Genomic DNA, 7,079 nt, shown 5'->3' with positions numbered 1-7,079 from the left:
ATCAACCATATCCCTAGTGATTGTGAAAACGGTGTGTTTCTTAGAACTCATGTACAGGTCTTAGCAAAATGACTCATCGCAGAAGCTAATACCTTGAATCCCAGAGCTCAGCTCCCACCTGGGACGGGTGGCCAGCTGTCAAGCCTGAGTGACTGACTGCCTATTGGCTGGGTCCCTGCAGGTGGTGGTGACATTGATGGAGGATGATGGATGACTGTGACACAGCCCCACCCCACCCACTTACCCATATGCATGACAGAAGGGTTCGGCTTAGAGTCCTGGCTGACAAGGCCTCCGAGTAGGTATTTAGATGAGTTAAAAACAATACATCTTCATCCAGTCACAAACATGGAGGCATTTAACCAGTTGCTAATGTGAAAATAATTTTCTTTTCTGACTTTTACATTGTAAGAATAAAGATGCATGGAGGGGAGCCATATATTTGGTAATGACTAATGAAGAAAAAAAAAAGCAAGTAGCTTTCAGGAAATGCAAAAGAGTTGGGCCCGCCCCTGTCACAGACTGATGGAAATTTAACACGTCATGCCTTTACTTTCCTTCCTCCTTTTTCTGTTCACCTCCACCTACCTAGCATGGCATATCCATCCTTCCTCCCATCTGAGCTGCATTCTCTACCTCTTTAAGGCTCTCCTTTCTTTCTTCCACATCCCTTTTTCCCTCCCTCCTCTACAACCACTTTTGTCAGCTTTCTCTCTAGTGAAAATGTTTTCCTTCTTTTATTTTCCCCCATATTTACACTATCAGTACAGCAAGAATTTCAGGAACAAAAAGCAGGAAATTTGAGGAAGAAAAGAACAAGGAAAACCAAAGATCTTTACAACCTTCAAAGCATCTGCTGTCCTTAGGAAAGGAGGGGCAGAGGATTGAGAGGATTCAGTGTTCTGAAGTGAGCTTTCTGTTGTTTACCCGGGAGACCCATGGGGAAGTCATAGGGATGACATGAAAGATGAGGCATATTTAAATGGATGGTTCAAAGGAAACCCTTATATCTAACAATGACAGTCAGCCTCACCAAGTTTTCTGCAAATTTTGGGCAGAGTCTGATTCCTAAAATGCTTCTAAAAACCAAAGTACTTCCAAGTATATGTTTTTCATATAGTAATAAAGAAAAGGCTTCTTCGATGGAAGCATAAAAAAATAATTTTATTGAGTGGCAATAGCAAGTTAGCAGTAGATGAAATCTGCGTGTAAATGATCATTTCTGCTAAGGTTGTTTCAGAAATCTTACCTGTACAAACAACTGGGGGAAAAAAGTTCCCTTTGATTTTGTTTACACTATGAACACATTTGGCAAGCTTTCACTCTAGAGAAAATATCATCTTAAATTCTCTGCTAGGTACTATTTCAAATAATAACAAATTTTTAATTTGTGTGAGGCCTTTATTAATGTCTTTATTATCTTGAAAGAAGCTTTGGAAACAAATACTTATGAGCCAGAACTGTTGGTTGAAAAAAATACCTGTGACTTTTTTGTAAAGCTCTAAAGTACTTTAAAGCGAATGGAATCATGTGTTCAAAATATATGAGAGCAAGTACTCTGCCTTTCAACTTATTTCTTGCTGTTGGGATTGAACAGTAGGAGCTAAGCAATCTCCTACCACTGACCTACATCTCAGCCTCTTTGAACTTTTTGCTTATGACCTATTTCATAGTCTTATTTGAATTGTTACCTTGTATGGTGTAGGTCTTGGATTTTACTTGTAGGATCACTGACAAGACATGCCTGGCTACCTGTACTCTGAGGAGCTTGGCTTTTTGTTTGAGCCTTGGACATCCATTCTTGTTTGAACCATAGGAATTTATTTTCTGAGCTCTTACCTTCAGAACCATCGAATATCAAGAGCAGAGAGGTCATGGTCCCTTAGGTCATCGAAGAAGAGGTTGGCAATTTGAGGGAAAATTCTTGGTACTATTGGGAACTCATTTGTGAAGCCTTCTCTTTTGGCCATAGGAAGGAAAAAAGGAAACATTTTTTCCTACTTATCCATCAGAAGATTCACAGGTGATGACCCTACCGAAAAAGACAGATTACACAGAGAAAAAAAAATGTTTAGCATCAATTTCGTATGACATGAAAGGAATACCCTTCAGCACAGAGAGAATGGTATTGTCATAGACCACAGCACCGAAGAGTGAGCAAGGAACGACAAAGGTCTGATCTGACAAACTGGAGAAACATAGCAAGGCTCACTCTTGGTGGCTTGCAGGTGTCCTGTGACATGAGAATTTTACAACCTGCTTTGGGATGGAATTTCATTTTATGGTGTGTTGCAGGAGAGTAAGGTAGGAAGTCAGAAGGAAAGGGATGGAGAATTAGAGACCTTTATTGCTCCTTGCGCTTTCATAATTTCCTGTATGGCAAGAAATCGACCTAGGGTATCATGGGCTGAGCCCAGACATGGTAGAAGATAAGCACAGGGGACAGAGAAATATGTGGCTGTTGATAACCCCCTCACTCCCAAAGCTCTTGAACAAATGCCTCGAATCCTTCTTTGTGCTCAGCAGTAGTTGTCTACTGAGGATTCCTGACTTGTTCCTCCTGAATCTACAGCAGATGAAGAGCCTTGATATTATTTGTGAACTGGGGCAATGCCAACTGTGGAATCAGCATGAAGCATGAGCTCAGCAAGCTGCCAGTGACAAGCTCTGAGTTGAAGTTTGAACACAACCACTTACCATATGAAATCAAGCAATTTATTTCATTTCTCTGTGCCTTAACTTCTTTATAATGACCTATTATCTGACAATTAGCTCAAAAGTTGGGGAAGGGAAGGACAGTAGCAGTAAATAGTTTACCAACTTGGCCAGAAATAGACAACTGTTGAGTTGGACAGTGGTTATAGGAAGGCTTACGATACTATTCTTATCATTCTAGTTGAAATTCTACATTAGAAGAACCTTGATATTTTGTAAAACTAATTATTTAAGTAGCAATAACTGTACCTTCTTCATAAGATTACTTTTCAAAATCAGATGAATTCATTTCTATAAAGACCTTTAGGCAGTGTTGATACCCTACAGGTATCAGGTATTTCTATGATTACTGTCACAGTTATCTAACCTAGGAGATGTCTGGAGCACCAAGAAAGCTAGAGTAGTAACATGGATAATATTAGCTGTAGTAGCTTCGCCCCAGAGTCTCTTCCTTTCTCTATTTCAATTATCCAGTTGTTTAGTGCTTGAATGGGAGATGGAGGCAATGGAAATAGGCATGGACAGAGCTTAGAATGTATGGAGGGGCATGAAACTAATGAGACACCTGGGTCAGCTCATAGGTGGAAAGAAAAATAAGATTTTTTTTTAGGTTACACTAATCTTCCACAAATGAGAACTGATGAGAGACTGAACTAGAACAATAGCAGTAGAGAGACTGGGATGGGGAGAGAATAAAATAGGCAACTCTACCTTTTGAAGATAAAGAGCAAGGGGTGACGAAGAGACAGAATAGGATGGATTACTTCCACGTTTCAGATCTAGATAAATGAGATGGTAGTAACAGCCTTCAATTAGTGTAATATGCAGGAACTGGGAGGGAGGCATAAAGTTTGGTTCTAATGTGCTAAATTTGCAGTACATCAGATTGTCTATAGAGAACTATCAAGGAAATCACAGAAGTGAGGACTTGTCTGGAATATATAAGGAACTCAAAAAGACTCAGTCATTATAAGCCCATGCTTATAATTCCAGATATACAGGAAACAGATATGAGGAGGATCACAGTCCAAGGATAGTCCAAGCAAATGTGAGTAAAATCCTCATCTCAACCAATAAGCCTAAGTAACTCAGGCTTATCATCTTAGCTAAGTGGAAAGTGTAGGAGGATCACAGTCCAAGGCCAGTGGAAGCATAAATACAGACTTTATTTGAAAAAAAATAACTAAAGCAAACAGGGCTAGGGCATGGCTCACCTGGTAGAGTTGAGTTCAAACTTCAGTACCACCACTACCATCACCACCACCACCAACAACAACACCACCAAAAACAAAACAAAACAACAAAATAAAAGGCATTTATTTTGAATTTTTTCAATATTAGCAAAGAAATGTAAATCAACTATATAGTCATAAAAATTTATGACTCTATAGATAATGTTTTATTACATAGATTATTATTATCTATGATATTCAAACCCTCAGCCTAATTTTAAGTATGTTCTAACATCTAAGTGCCAGTGATTGTATATAAAGATTCCCTTCTTGACTACTTGTTTGTTAAACACATCATTTGAAATATGATGTAAAAATCAATGTTAATAAATTCTTTAATAAAAAAAGAAATGTAAATCAAAACTACAATAAAATACCCTTTTACTCTAGTCTGAAAAGCTATCATCTATGCCCAAGAAGACAAAAAAAAATGTTTGCCAGAATATAATGATGAGGTTGAACTTGGGGGCCTGGGTGCTCTCCCTGAGCTCATTTGTTCGTGCTAGCCCTCTACCACTTTGAACTACAATTCTACTCCTGATTTTCTGGTAGTTAATTGGGGATTAGAGTCTCTCAGACTTTCCCGCCCTGGCTAGCTTTGAATTGTAATGCTCAGATCTCAGCCTTTTGCGTAGCTAGGATTACAGGCATGAGCCGCCTGCCCCCATAGTAACTTTTGAAGATTGTTGGCAGGAATGTAAATTAGAATAGTCACTATGGAGATCAGTATGGAGGCTCCCTAGAAACCTAAAAATAGATTTATCATGTGATTCCTTTATTTCATTATAGATAGCCACTTACAGATAATTCATAGAACATTATGTCAGGATATCAGAGATACTTTCTCACCCACATTTATTACTCCAGTCTTCACAATAGCTGACATATGGACTCAAACCAGGTGCCCATCAACAGACAGGCAGACCAAGGAAAAGTAGAATACACTTCAGCCATAAAAAAGAACAATGTCCTAGTACTTGTACAAAATGGATGGAGTTTAAGGACATGATGTTAAGTGAAATCACTCAGGCACAGAAAGCCAAATATCACACATTCGTACTCAATTTTAGGCACTGAAACAGTTGAAGCATTTTCTACACTACAATGAGGTTATGATAGTTCACGATGAACTGCTCATTATATATTTTATGAATAACTAGAAGAAATAGGCTTAAAGCCAGCAAACACAAACTAAGAATGAAGAGATGATAATATTAATCCCCCTGATTTGATTAGCACATGTGACACTGAAATATTACACAGTACTGCAGAAGTATGTGCAACAATTACATGTTAATCAGAAGAATTTAATGTTTAAGGAGACCAAAATACTATCATAATTTAACTTTATTATCTTAATACTCATATCAAATTATCACACAATAACTCGTAAATTTCTATAATTGAAAATTTCTATAATTGTCTTTTAAAATGTCAAGGAGGAAGTGGCACTGTGGCTCAAATGACAGAGTGCTAACCTTGAGCTGAAGAGCTCAAGGACATTGCCCAGGCCCAGAGTTCAAACCCATGACCAACAAAAAATAAAATAAAAATAAAAAACGTAAAGAAGAATAATGTGGTTCATGATTGGGATTTCTGTTTTTCAATATTAACACACAATGTGTGAGAAATGCATAAGCTTAAAGTTTAAGGTAATTAGAATAATTGAAATAAGAAAAGGTTTAATTAAGAAAGTTTTCCATGTATCAATGTCATCGAAAATTTAATTCTGAGAAATATATGTGATAGACATAGGAATTTCCATCTCTCTGTCTCTCTCCCCCTCAGAAGCCCTGTTCCCATTCATTAACAGCAGAAAGAAACCATGGTGCTCCGGAAGGAGTAGATTTGATCACATCCAGGCTCCTGGTTTGATTAAGAAGCGACAGATCCCTGTCCTTGTTTTTAGGGAGCTTCGCTATCATGGCTATGGGGTCTCTGGAGAGTTCTAGCCTACAAAGCACTAACATCTGGTGCCCATTATTTCTCCAGATCTGTTGTGATTAGTCCATATGATAAGTCTGGCCAATTCCTGCGGGCAAGGGATTGCTACAGTCCCTCTCCCCCCCACCCCGCCTCTCCTGGTCAGGGCACTGGAGCTGTCACTTCTGGTCTGTGGCCCCTGCTAATTTGCCACCACAATTTCCAATACTGGCTAGAATTCCACAAGGAGATCTTCGTGCCTTGCAGGGGCATTAGGCTGTGTAGCTATAGACAGAAGGCTGGCCTCCGTCATCAGGAGACCTTTACCCGTTATCTTTAAGGAGGCTGAGTGCGGTAACTGGCGGCCTATCCTCATTTCCAATTGGATGCTCTTAAAATGGACCCCCAGAAAGTTCACTTTGCTAATGCAGAAACAGAGAAACATCCCCCCCCCCAAAAAAAAACAACAAAGATAAATGTTCTGACTCTCCAAATGCTTTTCATCTTCTTCCTTCATTCTTTCTCCCAGGCTATGATATTAAGGAAATACCCTTGGATATCCAGGAAAATGGTAAGGCAACCTATCTGAAAAACAAACTAAAGGCAAAAGGACTAGAATAGACCTCAGCTACAGTGGTTGAATGTGAGCTGAAGGTCCAGAGCTCCAGCATTAAAAGAAGAAAAAGAAAACGAGGGAGGGAAAGTGGAAGAAAAACATGGGAAGGGGTAACAATGTTCAGGAAGTAATGTACCCATTACCTGATGAACTTAATGTAACCCCTCTGTGCATCAACCCAACAATAAAATTCAATTAAAAAAGAAAGTGAAAATGAAAAAAGTAAATTCGAAATCATGTGAGGAAAAGTCATTACAACTGCAGTTATATGCTGCTAAGTTTCTGACATTGCTTCAGCTGGACCTAAGATCCAGAATGGAGGATCACCTGAGAACTAACATCAAGGATGTGAGATACAACATATTGCCAGAAGCCAAATTCTGTGAATCCAAGGTGAGATTTGTACAGCCAGAATCAACCCAGTAAATGTAAAAATGGGTGAAAAATAACAGTGGTAGAGGAGAAAAGGGAAAGGCTAGCCTCCATTGTTGAGTAACTTTATTTTTCTTGACTTGTTTTCCACTGATGGCAGTGCCAGGGGAGAAAAAAGATGTAAATGCTAATTTCAGAAAAAATAAATAATGTCTTCCAAT

The sequence above is a fragment of the Megascapheus bottae genome, chromosome 8 (genome assembly GCF_031878675.1).
Source record: "Megascapheus bottae isolate mThoBot1 chromosome 8, mThoBot2.hap1, whole genome shotgun sequence".
In the NCBI taxonomy this organism is placed as follows: Eukaryota; Metazoa; Chordata; class Mammalia; order Rodentia; family Geomyidae; genus Megascapheus; species Megascapheus bottae.
The sequence above is the reverse complement of the archived record's forward strand: the minus strand, read 5'-3'. Positions refer to the sequence as shown.